The sequence below is a fragment of the Peromyscus maniculatus genome, chromosome 11, assembly GCF_049852395.1.
Source record: "Peromyscus maniculatus bairdii isolate BWxNUB_F1_BW_parent chromosome 11, HU_Pman_BW_mat_3.1, whole genome shotgun sequence".
Taxonomy (NCBI): domain Eukaryota; kingdom Metazoa; phylum Chordata; class Mammalia; order Rodentia; family Cricetidae; genus Peromyscus; species Peromyscus maniculatus.
In genome coordinates this window covers 4,839,490-4,859,662 of record NC_134862.1, presented here as the reverse complement: position 1 = coordinate 4,859,662, position 20,173 = coordinate 4,839,490, and positions in this window count along the sequence as shown.

Here is a 20,173-nt window from a genome sequence, read left to right as displayed (position 1 = left end):
TTCTCAAAAGCAGAGTGTTTTTCTTGTAAGGCACACTGGGGTTCAATACAACTTCCTAAACGGAGTTGATTCACATTCAGTTTCAAGTTCTAGCATTAAGTTTTAATTCAGGGTAAGAATACCACTATTGTGCTATTCTGGCCATAAACAGTGCAAATAGCACTCGTGTCTGTTCCCAGCAAATACAGTGTATTGGACTGAATAGAAGCTCCTGTTTTACTCACTTTCCAATACTGAGTTGAACTAGATATGCCCCGTTTGTGTAGGAAGCACAGTTCTTTTGTTCTGAGCTAGCTCACCCTACTGGCCCTATAGGAAACACAGTAGAGTGCAAGAGTGCCTGTTTCTCAAAAGCAGAGTGTTTTTCTTGTAAGGCCGACTGGGGTTCAATACAACTTCCTAAACGGAGTTGATTCACATTCAGTTTCAAGTTCTAGCATTAAGTGTTAATTCAGGGTAAGAACACCACTATTGTGCTATTCTGGCCATAAACAGTGCAAATAGCACTCGCGTCTATTCCCAGCAAATACAGTGTATTGGACTGAAGAGAAGCTCCTGTTTTACTCACTTTCCAATACTGAGTTGAACTAGATATGCCCCGTTTGTGTAGGAAGCACAGTTCTTTTGTTCTGAGCTAGCTCACTATACTGGCCCTATAGGAAACACAATAGAGTACAAGAGTGCCTCTTTCTCAAAAGCAGAGTGTTTTTCTTGTAAGGCCAACTGGGGTTCAATACAACTTCCTAAATGGAGTTGATTCACATTCAGTTTCACATTCTAGCATTAAGTGTTAATTCAGGGTAAGAACACCACTATTGTGCTATTCTGGCCATAAATAGTGCAAATAGCACCTGCGTCTGTTCACAGCAAATACAGTGTATTGTACTGAAGAGAAGCTCCTGTTTTACTCAGTTTCCAATACTGAGTTGAACTAGATATGCCCCGTTTGTGTAGGAAGCACAGTTCTTTTGTTCTGAGCTAGCTCACTGTACTGGCCCTATAGGAAACACAGTAGAGTGCAAGAGTGCCTGTTTCTCAAAAGCAGAGTGTTTTTCTTGTAAGGCCAACTGGGGTTCAATACAACGTCCTAAACGGAGTTGATTCACATTCAGTTTCACGTTCTAGCATTAAGTGTTAATTCAGGGTAAGAACCCACTATTGTGCTATTCTGGCCAAAAAATAGTGCAAATAGCACCTGCGTCTATTCCCAGCAAATACAGTGTATTGGACTGAAGAGAAGCTCCTGTTTTACTCAGTTTCCAATACTGAGTTGAACTAGATATGCTCCGTTTGTGTAGGAAGCACAGTTCTTTTGTTCTGAGCTAGCTCACTGTACTGGCCCTATAGGAAACACAGTAGAGTGCAAGAGTGCCTGTTTCTCAAAAGCAGAGTGTTTTTCTTGTAAGGCCAACTGGGGTTCAATACAACTTCCTAAACGGAGTTGATTCACATTCAGTTTCACCTTCTAGCATTAAGTGTTAATTCAGGGTAAGAACCCACTATTGTGCTATTCTGGCCAAAAAATAGTGCAAATAGCACCTGCGTCTGTTCCCAGCAAATACAGTGTATTGGACTGAAGAGAAGCTCCTGTTTTACTCAGTTTCCAATACTGATTTGAACTAGATATGCCCCGTTTGTGTAGGAAGCACAGTTCTTTTGTTCTGAGCTAGCTCACTGTACTGGCCCTATAGGAAACACAGTAGAGTGCAAGAGTGCCTGTTTCTCAAAAGCAGAGTGTTTTTCATGTAAGGCCAACTGGGGTTCAATACAACTTCCTAAACGGAGTTGATTCACATTCAGTTTCAAGTTCTAGCATTAAATATTAATTCAGGGTAAGAATACCACTATTGTGCTATTCTGGCCATAAACAGTGCAAATAGCACTCGTGTCTGTTCCCAGCAAATACAGTGTATTGGACTGAATAGAAGCTCCTGTTTTACTCAGTTTCCAATACTGAGTTGAACTAGATATGCCACGTTTGTGTAGGAAGCACAGTTCTTTTGTTCTGAGCTATCTCACCCTACTGGCCCTATAGGAAACACAGTAGAGTGCAAGAGTGCCTGTTTCTCAAAAGCAGAGTGTTTTTCTTGTAAGGCCGACTGGGGTTCAATACAACTTCCTAAACAGAGTTGATTCACATTCAGTTTCAAGTTCTAGCATTAAGTGTTAATTCAGGGTAAGAACACGACTATTGTGCTATTCTGGCCATAAACAGTGCAAATAGCACTTGCGTCTGTTCCCAGCAAATACAGTGTATTGGACTGAAGAGAAGCTAATGTTTTACTCAGTTTCCAATACTGAGTTGAACTAGATATGCCCCGTTTGTGTAGGAAGCACAGTTCTTTTGTTCTGAGCTAGCTCACTGTACTGGCCCTATAGGAAACACAGTAGAGTGCAAGAGTGCCTGTTTCTCAAAAGCAGAGTGTTTTTCTTGTAAGGCCGACTGGGGTTCACTACAACTTCCTAAACGGAGTTGATTCACATTGAGTTTCAAGTTCTAGCATTAAGTGTTAATTCAGGGAAAGAACACCACTATTGTGCTATTCTGGCCATAAACAGTGCAAATAGCACTTGCGTCTGTTCCCAGCAAATACAGTGTATTGGACTGAAGAGAAGCTCCTGTTTTACTCAGTTTCCAATACTGAGTTGAACTAGATATGCCCCGTTTGTGTAGGAAGCACAGTTCTTTTGTTCTGAGCTAGCTCACTGTACTGGCCCTATAGGAAACACAATAGAGTACAAGAGTGCCTCTTTCTCAAAAGCAGAGTGTTTTTCTTGTAAGGCCAACTGGGGTTCAATACAACTTCCTAAATGGAGTTGATTCACATTCAGTTTCACATTCTAGCATTAAGTGTTAATTCAGGGTAAGAACACCACTATTGTGCTATTCTGGCCATAAATAGTGCAAATAGCACCTGCGTCTGTTCACAGAAAATACAGTGTATTGTACTGAAGAGAAGCTCCTGTTTTACTCAGTTTCCAATACTGAGTTGAACTAGATATGCCCCGTTTGTGTAGGAAGCACAGTTCTTTTGTTCTGAGCTAGCTCACTGTACTGGCCCTATAGGAAACACAGTAGAGTGCAAGAGTGCCTGTTTCTCAAAAGCAGAGTGTTTTTCTTGTAAGGCCAACTGGGGTTCAATACAACTTCCTAAACTGAGTTGATTCACATTCAGTTTCACGTTCTAGCATTAAGTGTTAATTCAGGGTAAGAACCCACTATTGTGCTATTCTGGCCAAAAAATAGTGCAAATAGCACCTGCGTCTTATCCCAGCAAATACAGTGTATTGGACTGAAGAGAAGCTCCTGTTTTACTCAGTTTCCAATACTGAGTTGAACTACATATGCTCCGTTTGTGTAGGAAGCACAGTTCTTTTGTTCTGAGCTAGCTCACTGTACTGGCCCTATAGGAAACACAGTAGTGTGCAAGAGTGCCTGTTTCTCAAAAGCAGAGTGTTTTTCTTGTAAGGCCAACTGGGGTTCAATACAACTTCCTAAACGGAGTTGATTCATATTCAGTTTCACGTTCTAGCATTAAGTGTTAATTCAGGGTAAGAACCCACTATTGTGCTATTCTGGCCAAAAAATAGTGCAAATAGCACCTGCGTCTGTTCCCAGCAAATACAGTGTATTGGACTGAAGAGAAGCTCCTGTTTTACTCAGTTTCCAATACTGAGTTGAACTAGATATGCTCCGTTTGTGTAGGAAGCACAGTTCTTTTGTTCTGAGCTAGCTCACTGTACTGGCCCTATAGGAAACACAGTAGAGTGCAAGAGTGCCTGTTTCTCAAAAGCAGAGTGTTTTTCTTGTAATGCCAACTGGGGTCCAATACAACTTCTGAAACGGAGTTGATTCACATTGAGTTTCAAGTTCTAGCAATAAGTGTTAATTCAGGGTAAGAACACCACTATTGTGCTATTCTGGCCATAAACAGTGCAAATAGCACTCGCGTCTGTTCCCAGCAAATACAGTGTATTGGACTGAAGAGAAGCTCCTGTTTTACTCACTTTCCAATACTGAGTTGAACTAGATATGCCCCGTTTGTGTAGGAAGCACAGTTCTTTTGTTCTGAGCTAGCTCACTGTACTGGCCCTATAGGAAACACAGTAGAGTGCAAGAGTGCCTGTTTCTCAAAAGCAGAGTGTTTTTCTTGTAAGGCCGACTGGGGTTCAATACCACTTGCTAAACGGAGTTGATTCACATTGAGTTTCAAGTTCTAGCATTAAGTGTTAATTCAGGGTAAGAACACCACTATTGTGCTATTCTGGCCATAAATAGTGCAAATAGCACTCGCGTCTGTTCCCAGCAAATACAGTGTATTGGACTGAAGAGAAGCTCCTGTTTTACTCAGTTTCCAATACTGAGTTGAACTAGATATGCCCCGTTTGTGTAGGAAGCACAGTTCTTTTGTTATGAGCTAGCTCACTGTACTGGCCCTATAGGAAACACAGTAGAGTGCAAGAGTGCCTGTTTCTCAAAAGCAGAGTGTTTTTCTTGTAAGGCCAACTGGGGTTCAATACAACTTCCAAAACGGAGTTGATTCACATTCAGTTTCACGTTCTAGCATTAAGTGTTAATTCAGGGTAAGAACACCACTATTGTGCTATTCTGGCCATAAACAGTGCAAATAGCACTTGCGTCTGATCCCAGAAAATACAGTGTATTGGACTGAAGAGAAGCTCCTGTTTTACTCAGTTTCCAATACTGAGTTGAACTAGATATGCCCCGTTTGTGTAGGAAGCACAGTTCTTTTGTTCTGAGCTAGCTCACTGTACTGGCCCTATAGGAAACACAGTAGAGTGCAAGAGTGCCTGTTTCTCAAAAGCAGAGTGTTTTTCTTGTAAGGCCAACTGGGGTTCAATACAACTTCCTAAACGGAGTTGATTCACATTCAGTTTCACGTTCTAGCATTAAGTGTTAATTCAGGGTAAGAACCCACTATTGTGCTATTCTGGCCATAAATAGTGCAAATAGCACCTGCGTCTGTTCCCAGCAAATACAGTGTATTGGACTGAAGAGAAGCTCCTGTTTTACTCAGTTTCCAATACTGAGTTGAACTAGATATGCCTCGTTTGTGTAGGAAGCACAGTTCTTTTGTTCTGAGCTAGCTCACTGTACTGGCCCTATAGGAAACACAGTAGAGTGCAAGAGTGCCTGTTTCTCAAAAGCAGAGTGTTTTTCTTGTAAGGCCGACTGGGGTTCAATACCACTTGCTAAACGGAGTTGATTCACATTGAGTTTCAAGTTCTAGCATTAAGTGTTAATTCAGGGTAAGAACACCACTATTGTGCTATTCTGGCCATAAATAGTGCAAATAGCAGTCGCGTCTGTTCCCAGCAAATACAGTGTATTGGACTGAAGAGAAGCTCCTGTTTTACTCAGTTTCCAATACTGAGTTGAACTAGATATGCCCCGTTTGTGTAGGAAGCACAGTTCTTTTGTTCTGAGCTAGCTCACTGTACTGGCCCTATAGGAAACACAGTAGAGTGCAAGAGTGCCTGTTTTTCAAAAGCAGAGTGTTTTTCTTGTAAGGCCGACTGGGGTTCAATACAACTTCCTAAACGGAGATGATTCACATTCAGTTTCAAGTTCTAGGATTAAGTGTTAATTCAGGGTAAGAACACCACTATTGTGCTATTCTGGCCATAAACAGTGCAAATAGCACTCGCGTCTGTTCCCAGCAAATACAGTGTATTGGACTGAAGAGAAGCTCCTGTTTTACTCAGTTTCCAATACTGAGTTGAACTAGATATGCCCCGTTTGTGTAGGAAGCACAGTTGTTTTGTTCTGAGCTAGCTCACTGTACTGGCCCTATAGGAAACACAGTAGAGTGCAAGAGTGCCTGTTTCTCAGAAGCAGAGTGTTTTTCTTGTAAGGCCGACAGGGGTTCAATACAACTTCCTAAACGGAGTTGATTCACTTTGAGTTTCAAGTTCTAGCAATAAGTGTTAATTCAGGGTAGGACACCACTATTGTGCTATTCTGGCTATAAACAGTACAAATAGCACTCGCGTCTGTTCCCAGCAAATACAGTGTATTGGATGAAGAGAAGCTCCTGTTTTACTCAGTTTCCAATACTGAGTTGAACTAGATATGCCCCGTTTGTGTAGGAAGCACAGTTCTTTTATTCTCAGCTAGCTCACTGTACTGGCCCTATAGGAAACACAGTAGAGTGCAAGAGTGCCTGTTTCTCAAAAGCAGAGTGTTTTTCTTGTAAGGCCGACTGGGGTTCAATACAACTTCCTAAACGGAGTTGATTCACATTGAGTTTCAAGTTCTAGCATTAAGTGTTAATTTATGGTAAGAACCCCACTATTTTGATATTCTGGCCATAAACAGTGCAAATAGCACTTGCGTCTGTTCCCAGCAAATACAGTGTATTGGACTGAAGAGAAGCTCCTGTTTTACTCACTTTCCAATACTGAGTTGAACTAGATATGCCCCGTTTGTGTAGGAAGCACATTTCTTTTGTTCTGATCTAGCTCACTGTACTGGCCCTATAAGAAACACAGTAGAGTGCAAGAGTGCCTGTTTCTCAAAAGCAGAGTGTTTTTCTTGTAAGGCCGACTGGGGTTCAATACAACTTCCTAAACGGAGTTGATTCACATTGAGTTTCAAGTTCTAGGATTAAGTGTTAATTCAGGGTAAGAACACCACTACTGTGCTATTCTGGCCATAAACAGTGCAAATAGCAGTCGCGTCTGTTTTCAGCAAATACAGTGTATTGGACTGAAGAGAAGCTCCTGTTTTACTCAGTTTCCAATACTGAGTTGAACTAGATATGCCCCGTTTGTGTAGGAAGCACAGTTCTTTTGTTCTGAGCTAGCTCACTGTACTGGCCCTATTGGAATCACAGTAGAGAGCAAGAATGCCTCTTTCTCAAAAGCAGAGTGTTTTTCTTGTAATGCCAACTGGGGTTCAATACAACTTCCTAAACGGAGTTGATTCACATTCAGTTTCAAGTTCTAGCATTAAGTGTTAATTCAGGGTAAGAACACCACTCTTGTGCTATTCTGGCCATAAATAGTGCACATAGCACCTGTGTCTGTTCCCAGCAAATAGAGTGTATTGAACTGAAGAGAAGCTCCTGTTTTACTCAGTTTCCAATACTGAGTTGAACTAGATATGCTCCGTTTGTGTAGGAAGCACAGTTCTTTTGTTCTGAGCTAGCTCACTGTACTGGCCCTATAGGAAACACAGTAGAGTGCAAGAGTGCCTGTTTCTCAAAAGCAGAGTGTTTTTCTTGTAAGGCCGACTGGGGTTCAATACAACTTCCTAAACGGAGTTGATTCACATTGAGTTTCAAGTTCTAGCATTTAGTGTTAATTCAGGATAAAAACACCACTATTGTGCTATTCTGGCCATAAACAGTGCAAATAGCACTCGCGTCTGTTCCCAGCATATACAGTGATTGGACTGAAGAGAAGCTCCTGTTTTACTCAGTTTCCAATACTGAGTTGAACTAGATATGCCCCGTTTGTGTAGGAAGCACAGTTCTTTTGTTCTGAGCTAGCTCACTGTACTGGCCCTATAGGAAACACAGTAGAGTGCAAGAGTGCCTGTTTCTCAAAAGCAGAGTGTTTTTCTTGTAAGGCCGACTGGGGTTCAATACAACTTCCTAAACGGAGTTGATTCACATTGAGTTTCAAATTCTAGCATTAAGTGTTAATTCAGGGTAAGAACACCACTCTTGTGCTATTCTGGCCATAAACAGTGCAAATAGCACTCGCGTCTGTTCCCAGAAAATACACTGTATTGGATTGAAGAGAAGCTCCTGTTTTACTCAGTTTCCAATACTGAGTTGAACTAGATATGCCCCGTTTGTGTAGGAAGCACAGTTCTTTTGTTCTGAGCTAGCTCACTGTACTGGCCCTATAGGAAACACAGTAGAGTGCAAGAGTGCCTGTTTCTCAAAAGCAGAGTGTTTTTCTTGTAAGGCCGACTGGGGTTCACTACAACTTCCTAAACGGAGTTGATTCACATTGAGTTTCAAGTTCTAGCATTAAGTGTTAATTTATGGTAAGAACCCCACTATTTTGCTATTCTGGCCATAAACAGTGCAAATAGCACTTGCGTCTGTTCCCAGCAAATACAGTGTATTGGACTGAAGAGAAGCTCCTGTTTTACTCACTTTCCAATACTGAGTTGAAGTAGATATGCCCCGTTTGTGTAGGAAGCACATTTCTTTTGTTCTGATCTAGCTCACTGTACTGGCCCTATAGGAAACACAGTAGAGTGCAAGAGTGCCTGTTTATCAAAAGCAGAGTGTTTTTCTTGTAAGGCCGACTGGGGTTCAATACAACTTCCTAAACGGAGTTGATTCACATTCAGTTTCACGTTCTAGCATTAAGTGTTAATTCAGGGTAAGAACACCACTATTGTGCTATTCTGGCCATAAACAGTGCAAATAGCACTCGCGTCTGTTCCCAGCAAATACAGTGTATTAGACTGAAGAGAAGCTCCTGTTTTACTCAGTTTCCAATACTGAGTTGAACTAGATATGCCCCGTTTGTGTAGGAAGCACAGTTCTTTTGTTCTGAGCTAGCTCACTGTACTGGCCCTATAGGAAACACAGTAGAGTGCAAGAGTGCCTGTTTCTCAAAAGCAGAGTGTTTTTCTTGTAAGGCCAACTGGGGTTCAATACAACTTCCTAAACGGAGTTGATTCACATTCAGTTTCACGTTCTAGCATTAAGTGTTAATTCAGGGTAAGAACCAACTATTGTGCTATTCTGGCCATAAATAGTGCAAATAGCACTTGCGTCTGTTCCCAGCAAATACAGTGTATTGGACTGAAGAGAAGCTCCTGTTTTACTCAGTTTCCAATACTGAGTTGAACTAGATATGCCCCGTTTGTGTAGGAAGCACAGTTCTTTTGTTCTGAGCTAGCTCACTGTAGTGGCCCTATAGGAAACACAGTAGAGTGCAAGAGTGCCTGTTTCTCAAAAGCAGAGTGTTTTTCTTGTAAGGCCGACTGGGGTTCACTACAACTTCCTAAACGGAGTTGATTCACATTGAGTTTCAAGTTCTAGCATTAAGTGTTAATTTATGGTAAGAACCCCACTATTTTGCTATTCTGGCCATAAACAGTGCAAATAGCACTTGCGTCTGTTCCCAGCAAATACAGTGTATTGGACTGAAGAGAAGCTCCTGTTTTACTCACTTTCCAATACTGAGTTGAAGTAGATATGCCCCGTTTGTGTAGGAAGCACATTTCTTTTGTTCTGATCTAGCTCACTGTACTGGCCCTATAGGAAACACAGTAGAGTGCAAGAGTGCCTGTTTATCAAAAGCAGAGTGTTTTTCTTGTAAGGCCGACTGGGGTTCAATACAACTTCCTAAACGGAGTTGATTCACATTCAGTTTCACGTTCTAGCATTAAGTGTTAATTCAGGGTAAGAACACCACTATTGTGCTATTCTGGCCATAAACAGTGCAAATAGCACTCGCGTCTGTTCCCAGCAAATACAGTGTATTGGACTGAAGAGAAGCTCCTGTTTTACTCAGTTTCCAATACTGAGTTGAACTAGATATGCCCCGTTTGTATAGGAAGCACAGTTCTTTTGTTCTGAGCTAGCTCACTGTACTGGCCCTATAGGAAACACAGTAGAGTGCAAGAGTGCCTGTTTCTCAAAAGCAGAGTGTTTTTCTTGTAAGGCCAACTGGGGTTCAATACAACTTCCTAAATGGAGTTGATTCACATTCAGCTTCACGTTCTAGCATTAAGTGTTAATTTAGGGTAAGAACCAACTATTGTGCTATTCTGGCCATAAATAGTGCAAATAGCACCTGCGTCTGTTCCCAGCAAATACAGTGTATTGGACTGAAGAGAAGCTCCTGTTTTACTCACTTTCCAATACTGAGTTGAACTAGATATGCTCCGTTTGTGTAGGAAGCACAGTTCTTTTGTTCTGAGCTAGCTCACTGTACTGGTCCTATAGGAAACACAGTAGAGTGTAAGAGTGCCTGATTCTCAAAAGCAGAGTGTTTTTCTTGAAAGGCCGAATGGGGTTCAATACCACTTCCTAAACAGAGTTGATTCACATTGAGTTTCAAGTTCTAGCATTAAGTGTTAATTCAGGGTAAGAACACCACTATTGTGCTATTCTGGCCATAAACATTGCAAATAGCACTTGCGTCTGTTCCCAGCAAATACAGTGTATTGGACTGAAGAGAAGCTCCTGTTTTACTCAGTTTCCAATACTGAGTTGAACTAGATATGCCCCGTTTGTGTAGGAAGCACAGTTCTTTTGTTCTGAGCTAGCTCACTGTAGTGGCCCTATAGGAAACACAGTAGAGTGCAAGAGTGCCTGTTTCTCAAAAGCAGAGTGTTTTTCTTGTAAGACCGACTGGGGTTCAATACAACTTCCTAAACGGAGTTGATTCACATTGAGTTTCAAGTTCTAGCATTAAGTGTTAATTCAGGGAAAGAACACGACTATTGTCCTATTCTGGCCATAAACAGTGCAAATAGCACTTGCGTCTGTTCCCAGCAAATACAGTGTATTGGACTGAAGAGAAGCTCCTGTTTTACTCAGTTTCCAATACTGAGTTGAACTAGATATGCCCCGTTTGTGTAGGAAGCACAGTTCTTTTGTTCTGAGCTAGCTCACTGTACTGGCCCTATAGGAAACAGAGTAGAGTGCAAGAGTGCCTGTTTCTCAAAAGCAGAGTGTTTTTCTTGTAAGGCCAACTGGGGTTCAATACAACTTCCTAAACGGAGTTGATTCACATTCAGTTTCACGTTCTAGCATTAAGTGTTAATTCACGGTAAGAACACCACTATTGTGCTATTCTGGCCATAAACAGTGCAAATAGCACTCGCGTCTGTTCCCAGCAAATACAGTGTATTGGACTGAAGAGAAGCTCCTGTTTTACTCAGTTTCCAATACTGAGTTGAACTAGATATGCCCCGTTTGTGTAGGAAGCACAGTTCTTTTGTTCTGAGCTAGCTCACTGTACTGGCCCTATAGGAAACAGTAGAGTGCAAGAGTGCCTGTTTCTCAAAAGCAGAGTGTTTTTCTTGTAAGGCCAACTGGGGTTCAATACAACTTCCTAAACGGAGTTGATTCACATTCAGTTTCACGTTCTAGCATTAAGTGTTAATTCAGGGTAAGAACACCACTATTGTGCTATTCTGGCCATAAACAGTGCTAATAGCACTCGCGTCTGATCCCAGAAAATACAGTGTATTGGACTGAAGAGAAGCTCCTGTTTTACTCAGTTTCCAATACTGAGTTGAACTAGATATGCCCCGTTTGTGTAGGAAGCACAGTTCTTTTGTTCTGAGCTAGCTCACTGTACTGGCCCTATAGGAAACACAGTAGAGTGCAAGAGTGCCTGTTTCTCAAAAGCAGAGTGTTTTTCTTGTAAGGCCAACTGGGGTTCAATACAACTTCCTAAACGGAGTTGATTCACATTCAGTTTCACGTTCTAGCATTAAGTGTTAATTCAGGGTAAGAACCAACTATTGTGCTATTCTGGCCATAAATAGTGCAAATAGCACCTGCGTCTGTTCCCAGCAAATACAGTGTATTGGACTGAAGAGAAGCTCCTGTTTTACTCACTTTCCAATACTGAGTTGAACTAGATATGCTCGGTTTGTGTAGGAAGCACAGTTCTTTTGTTCTGAGCTAGCTCACTGTACTGGTCCTATAGGAAACACAGTAGAGTGTAAGAGTGCCTGATTCTCAAAAGCAGAGTGTTTTTCTTGAAAGGCCGAATGGGGTTCAATACCACTTCCTAAACAGAGTTGATTCACATTCAGTTTCAAGTTCTAGCATTAAGTGTTAATTCAGGGTAAGAACACCACTATTGTGCTATTCTGGCCATAAACAGTGCAAATAGCACTTGCGTCTGTTCCCAGCAAATACAGTGTATTGGACTGAAGAGAAGCTCCTGTTTTACTCAGTTTCCAATACTGAGTTGAACTAGATATGCCCCGTTTGTGTAGGAAGCACAGTTCTTTTGTTCTGAGCTAGCTCACTGTAGTGGCCCTATAGGAAACACATTAGAGTGCAAGAGTGCCTGTTTCTCAAAAGCAGAGTGTTTTTCTTGTAAGGCCGACTGGGGTTCAATACAACTTCCTAAACGGAGTTGATTCACATTGAGTTTCAAGTTCTAGCATTAAGTGTTAATTCAGGGAAAGAACACGACTATTGTCCTATTCTGGCCATAAACAGTGCAAATAGCACTTGCGTCTGTTCCCAGCAAATACAGTGTATTGGACTGAAGAGAAGCTCCTGTTTTACTCAGTTTCCAATACTGAGTTGAACTAGATATGCCCCGTTTGTGTAGGAAGCACAGTTCTTTTGTTCTGAGCTAGCTCACTGTACTGGCCCTATAGGAAACACAGTAGAGTGCAAGAGTGCCTGTTTCTCAAAAGCAGAGTGTTTTTCTTGTAAGGCCAACTGGGGTTCAATACAACTTCCTAAACGGAGTTGATTCACATTCAGTTTCACGTTCTAGCATTAAGTGTTAATTCAGGGTAAGAACACCACTATTGTGCTATTCTGGCCATAAACATTGCAAATAGCACTTGCGTCTGTTCCCAGCAAATACAGTGTATTGGACTGAAGAGAAGCTCCTGTTTTACTCAGTTTCCAATACTGAGTTGAACTAGATATGCCCCGTTTGTGTAGGAAGCACAGTTCTTTTGTTCTGAGCTAGCTCACTGTAGTGGCCCTATAGGAAACACAGTAGAGTGCAAGAGTGCCTGTTTCTCAAAAGCAGAGTGTTTTTCTTGTAAGGCCGACTGGGGTTCACTACAACTTCCTAAACGGAGTTGATTCACATTGAGTTTCAAGTTCTAGCATTAAGTGTTAATTTATGGTAAGAACCCCACTATTTTGCTATTCTAGCCATAAACAGTGCAAATAGCACTTGCGTCTGTTCCCAGCAAATACAGTGTATTGGACTGAAGAGAAGCTCCTGTTTTACTCACTTTCCAATACTGAGTTGAAGTAGATATGCCCCGTTTGTGTAGGAAGCACATTTCTTTTGTTCTGATCTAGCTCACTGTACTGGCCCTATAGGAAACACAGTAGAGTGCAAGAGTGCCTGTTTATCAAAAGCAGAGTGTTTTTCTTGTAAGGCCGACTGGGGTTCAATACAACTTCCTAAACGGAGTTGATTCACATTCAGTTTCACGTTCTAGCATTAAGTGTTAATTCAGGGTAAGAACACCACTATTGTGCTATTCTGGCCATAAACAGTGCAAATAGCACTCGCGTCTGTTCCCAGCAAATACAGTGTATTGGACTGAAGAGAAGCTCCTGTTTTACTCAGTTTCCAATACTGAGTTGAACTAGATATGCCCCGTTTGTATAGGAAGCACAGTTCTTTTGTTCTGAGCTAGCTCACTGTACTGGCCCTATAGGAAACACAGTAGAGTGCAAGAGTGCCTGTTTCTCAAAAGCAGAGTGTTTTTCTTGTAAGGCCAACTGGGGTTCAATACAACTTCCTAAACGGAGTTGATTCACATTCAGTTTCACGTTCTAGCATTAAGTGTTAATTTAGGGTAAGAACCAACTATGGTGCTATTCTGGCCATAAATAGTGCAAATAGCACCTGCGTCTGTTCCCAGCAAATACAGTGTATTGGACTGAAGAGAAGCTCCTGTTTTACTCACTTTCCAATACTGAGTTGAACTAGATATGCTCAGTTTGTGTAGGAAGCACAGTTCTTTTGTTCTGAGCTAGCTCACTGTACTGGTCCTATAGGAAACACAGTAGAGTGTAAGAGTGCCTGATTCTCAAAAGCAGAGTGTTTTTCTTGAAAGGCCGAATGGGGTTCAATACCACTTCCTAAACAGAGTTGATTCACATTGAGTTTCAAGTTCTAGCATTAAGTGTTAATTCAGGGTAAGAACACCACTATTGTGCTATTCTGGCCATAAACATTGCAAATAGCACTTGCGTCTGTTCCCAGCAAATACAGTGTATTGGACTGAAGAGAAGCTCCTGTTTTACTCAGTTTCCAATACTGAGTTGAACTAGATATGCCCCGTTTGTGTAGGAAGCACAGTTGTTTTGTTCTGAGATAGCTCACTGTAGTGGCCCTATAGGAAACACAGTAGAGTGCAAGAGTGCCTGTTTCTCAAAAGCAGAGTGTTTTTCTTGTAAGACCGACTGGGGTTCAATACAACTTCCTAAACGGAGTTGATTCACATTGAGTTTCAAGTTCTAGCATTAAGTGTTAATTCAGGGTAAGAACACGACTATTGTCCTATTCTGGCCATAAACAGTGCAAATAGCACTCGCGTCTGTTCCCAGCAAATACAGTGTATTGGACTGAAGAGAAGCTCCTGTTTTACTCAGTTTCCAATACTGAGTTGAACTAGATATGCCCCGTTTGTGTAGGAAGCACAGTTCTTTTGTTCTGAGCTAGCTCACTGTACTGGCCCTATAGGAAACAGAGTAGAGTGCAAGAGTGCCTGTTTCTCAAAAGCAGAGTGTTTTTCTTGTAAGGCCAACTGGGGTTCAATATAACTTCCTAAACGGAGTTGATTCACATTCAGTTTCACGTTCTAGCATTAAGTGTTAATTCAGGGTAAGAACACCACTATTGTGCTATTCTGGCCATAAACAGTGCAAATAGCACTCGCGTCTGTTCCCAGCAAATACAGTGTATTGGACTGAAGAGAAGCTCCTGTTTTACTCAGTTTCCAATACTGAGTTGAACTAGATATGCCCCGTTTGTGTAGGAAGCACAGTTCTTTTGTTCTGAGCTAGCTCACTGTACTGGCCCTATAGGAAAGAGTAGAGTGCAAGAGTGCCTGTTTCTCAAAAGCAGAGTGTTTTTCTTGTAAGGCCAACTGGGGTTCAATACAACTTCCTAAACGGAGTTGATTCACATTCAGTTTCACGTTCTAGCATTAAGTGTTAATTCAGGGTAAGAACACCACTATTGTGCTATTCTGGCCATAAACAGTGCTAATAGCACTCGCGTCTGATCCCAGAAAATACAGTGTATTGGACTGAAGAGAAGCTCCTGTTTTACTCAGTTTCCAATACTGAGTTGAACTAGATATGCCCCGTTTGTGTAGGAAGCACAGTTCTTTTGTTCTGAGCTCGCTCACTGTACTGGCCCTATAGGAAACACAGTAGAGTGCAAGAGTGCCTGTTTCTCAAAAGCAGAGTGTTTTTCTTGTAAGGCCAACTGGGGTTCAATACAACTTCCTAAACGGAGTTGATTCACATTCAGTTTCACGTTCTAGCATTAAGTGTTAATTCAGGGTAAGAACCAACTATTGTGCTATTCTGGCCATAAATAGTGCAAATAGCACTTGCGTCTGTTCCCAGCAAATACAGTGTATTGGACTGAAGAGAAGCTCCTGTTTTACTCACTTTCCAATACTGAGTTGAACTAGATATGCTCCGTTTGTGTAGGAAGCACAGTTCTTTTGTTCTGAGCTAGCTCACTGTACTGGTCCTATAGGAAACACAGTAGAGTGTAAGAGTGCCTGATTCTCAAAAGCAGAGTGTTTTTCTTGAAAGGCCGAATGGGGTTCAATACCACTTCCTAAACAGTGTTGATTCACATTCAGTTTCAAGTTCTAGCATTAAGTGTTAATTCAGGGTAAGAATACCACTATTGTGCTATTCTGGCCATAAACAGTGCAAATAGCACTTGCGTCTGTTCCCAGCAAATACAGTGTATTGGACTGAAGAGAAGCTCCTGTTTTACTCAGTTTCCAATACTGAGTTGAACTAGATATGCCCCGTTTGTGTAGGAAGCACAGTTCTTTTGTTCTGAGCTAGCTCACTGTAGTGGCCCTATAGGAAACACATTAGAGTGCAAGAGTGCCTGTTTCTCAAAAGCAGAGTGTTTTTCTTGTAAGGCCGACTGGGGTTCAATACAACTTCCTAAACGGAGTTGATTCACATTGAGTTTCAAGTTCTAGCATTAAGTGTTAATTCAGGGAAAGAACACGACTATTGTCCTATTCTGGCCATAAACAGTGCAAATAGCACTTGCGTCTGTTCCCAGCAAATACAGTGTATTGGACTGAAGAGAAGCTCCTGTTTTACTCAGTTTCCAATACTGAGTTGAACTAGATATGCCCCGTTTGTGTAGGAAGCACAGTTCTTTTGTTCTGAGCTAGCTCACTGTACTGGCCCTATAGGAAACACAGTAGAGTGCAAGAGTGCCTGTTTCTCAAAAGCAGAGTGTTTTTCTTGTAAGGCCAACTGGGGTTCAATACAACTTCCTAAACGGAGTTGATTCACATTCAGTTTCACGTTCTAGCATTAAGTGTTAATTCAGGGTAAGAACACCACTATTGTGCTATTCTGGCCATAAACAGTGCAAATAGCACTCGCGTCTGTTCCCAGCAAATACAGTGTATTGGACTGAAGAGAAGCTCCTGTTTTACTCAGTTTCCAATACTGAGTTGAACTAGATATGCCCCGTTTGTGTAGGAAGCACAGTTCTTTTGTTCTGAGCTAGCTCACTGTACTGGCCCTATAGGAAACACAGTAGAGTGCAAGAGTGCCTGTTTCTCAAAAGCAGAGTGTTTTTCTTGTAAGGCCAACTGGGGTTCAATACAACTTCCTAAACGGAGTTGATTCACATTCAGTTTCACGTTCTAGCATTAAGTGTTAATTCAGGGTAAGAACACCACTACTGTGCTATTCTGGCCATAAACAGTGCAAGTAGCACTCGCGTCTGATCCCAGAAAATACAGTGTATTGGACTGAAGAGAAGCTCCTGTTTTACTCAGTTTCCAATACTGAGGTGAACTAGATATGCCCCGTTTGTGTAGGAAGCACAGTTCTTTTGTTCTGAGCTAGCTCACTGTACTGGCCCTATAGGAAACACAGTAGAGTGCAAGAGTGCCTGTTTCTCAAAAGCAGAGTGTTTTTCTTGTAAGGCCAACTGGGGTTCAATACAACTTCCTAAACGGAGTTGATTCACATTCAGTTTCACGTTCTAGCATTAAGTGTTAATTCAGGGTAAGAACCAACTATTGTGCTATTCTGGCCATAAATAGTGCAAATAGCACCTGCGTCTGTTCCCAGCAAATACAGTGTATTGGACTGAAGAGAAGCTCCTGTTTTACTCACTTTCCAATACTGAGTTGAACTAGATATGCTCCGTTTGTGTAGGAAGCACAGTTCTTTTGTTCTGAGCTAGCTCACTGTACTGGTCCTATAGGAAACACAGTAGAGTGTAAGAGTGCCTGATTCTCAAAAGCAGAGTGTTTTTCTTGAAAGGCCGAATGGGGTTCAATACCACTTCCTAAACAGTGTTGATTCACATTCAGTTTCAAGTTCTAGCATTAAGTGTTAATTCAGGGTAAGAACACCACTATTGTGCTATTCTGGCCATAAACAGTGCAAATAGCACTTGCGTCTGTTCCCAGCAAATACAGTGTATTGGACTGAAGAGAAGCTCCTGTTTTACTCAGTTTCCAATACTGAGTTGAACTAGATATGCCCCGTTTGTGTAGGAAGCACAGTTCTTTTGTTCTGAGCTAGCTCACTGTAGTGGCCCTATAGGAAACACATTAGAGTGCAAGAGTGCCTGTTTCTCAAAAGCAGAGTGTTTTTCTTGTAAGGCCGACTGGGGTTCAATACAACTTCCTAAACGGAGTTGATTCACATTGAGTTTCAAGTTCTAGCATTAAGTGTTAATTCAGGGAAAGAACACGACTATTGTCCTATTCTGGCCATAAACAGTGCAAATAGCACTTGCGTCTGTTCCCAGCAAATACAGTGTATTGGACTGAAGAGAAGCTCCTGTTTTACTCAGTTTCCAATACTGAGTTGAACTAGATATGCCCCGTTTGTGTAGGAAGCACAGTTCTTTTGTTCTGAGCTAGCTCACTGTACTGGCCCTATAGGAAACACAGTAGAGTGCAAGAGTGCCTGTTTCTCAAAAGCAGAGTGTTTTTCTTGTAAGGCCAACTGGGGTTCAATACAACTTCCTAAACGGAGTTGATTCACATTCAGTTTCACGTTCTAGCATTAAGTGTTAATTCAGGGTAAGAACACCACTATTGTGCTATTCTGGCCATAAACAGTGCAAATAGCACTCGCGTCTGTTCCCAGCAAATACAGTGTATTGGACTGAAGAGAAGCTCCTGTTTTACTCAGTTTCCAATACTGAGTTGAACTAGATATGCCCCGTTTGTGTAGGAAGCACAGTTCTTTTGTTCTGAGCTAGCTCACTGTACTGGCCCTATAGGAAACACAGTAGAGTGCAAGAGTGCCTGTTTCTCAAAAGCAGAGTGTTTTTCTTGTAAGGCCAACTGGGGTTCAATACAACTTCCTAAACGGAGTTGATTCACATTCAGTTTCACGTTCTAGCATTAAGTGTTAATTCAGGGTAAGAACACCACTACTGTGCTATTCTGGCCATAAACAGTGCAAGTAGCACTCGCGTCTGATCCCAGAAAATACAGTGTATTGGACTGAAGAGAAGCTCCTGTTTTACTCAGTTTCCAATACTGAGGTGAACTAGATATGCCCCGTTTGTGTAGGAAGCACAGTTCTTTTGTTCTGAGCTAGCTCACTGTACTGGCCCTATAGGAAACACAGTAGAGTGCAAGAGTGCCTGTTTCTCAAAAGCAGAGTGTTTTTCTTGTAAGGCCAACTGGGGTTCAATACAACTTCCTAAACGGAGTTGATTCACATTCAGTTTCACGTTCTAGCATTAAGTGTTAATTCAGGGTAAGAACCAACTATTGTGCTATTCTGGCCATAAATAGTGCAAATAGCACCTGCGTCTGTTCCCAGCAAATACAGTGTATTGGACTGAAGAGAAGCTCCTGTTTTACTCACTTTCCAATACTGAGTTGAACTAGATATGCTCCGTTTGTGTAGGAAGCACAGTTCTTTTGTTCTGAGCTAGCTCACTGTACTGGCCCTATAGGAAACACAGTAGAGTGCAAGAGTGCCTGATTCTCAAAAGCAGAGTGTTTTTCTTGAAAGGCCACTGGGGTTCAATACAACTTCCTAAACAGAGTTGATTCACATTCAGTTTCAAGTTCTAGCATTAAGTGTTAATTCAGGGTAAGAACACCACTATTGTGCTATTCTGGCCATAAACAGTGCAAATAGCACTTGCGTCTGTTCCCAGCAAATACAGTGTATTGGACTGAAGAGAAGCTCCTGTTTTATTCAGTTTCCAATACTGAGTTGAACTAGATATGCCCCGTTTGTGTAGGAAGCACAGTTCATTTGTTCTGAGCTAGCTCACTGTACTGGCCCTATAGGAAACACAGTAGAGTGCAAGAGTGCCTGTTTCTCAAAAGCAGAGTGTTTTTCTTGTAAGGCCGACTGGGGTTCAATACAACTTCCTAAACGGAGTTGATTCACATTGAGTTTCAAGTTCTAGCATTAAGTGTTAATTCAGGGAAAGAACACTACTATTGTGCTATTCTGGCCATAAACATTGCAAATAGCACTTGCGTCTGTTCCCAGCAAATACAGTGTATTGGACTGAAGAGAAGCTCCTGTTTTACTCAGTTTCCAATACTGAGTTGAACTAGATATGCCCCGTTTGTGTAGGAAGCACAGTTCTTTTGTTCTGAGCTAGCTCACTGTACTGGCCCTATAGGAAACACAGTAGAGTGCAAGAGTGCCTGTTTCTCAAAAGCAGAGTGTTTTTCTTGTAAGGCCAACTGGGGTTCAATACAACTTCCTAAACGGAGTTGATTCACATTCAGTTTCACGTTCTAGCATTAAGTGTTAATTCAGGGTAAAAACACCACTATTGTGCTATTCTGGCCATAAACAGTGCAAATAGCACTCACGTCTGATCCCAGAAAATACAGTGTATTGGACTGAAGAGAAGCTCCTGTTTTACTCAGTTTCCAATACTGAGTTGAACTAGATATGCCCCGTTTGTGTAGGAAGCACAGTTCTTTTGTTCTGAGCTAGCTCACTGTACTGGCCCTATAGGAAACACAGTAGAGTGCAAGAGTGCCTGTTTATCAAAAGCAGAGTGTTTTTCTTGTAAGGCCAACTGGGGTTCAATACAACTTCCTAAACGGAGTTGATTCACATTCAGTTTCACGTTCTAGCATTAAGTGTTAATTCAGGGTAAGAACACCACTATTGTGCTATTCTGGCCATAAATAGTGCAAATAGCACCTGCGTCTGTTCCCAGCAAATACAGTGTATTGGACTGAAGAGAAGCTCCTGTTTTACTCAGTTTCCAATACTGA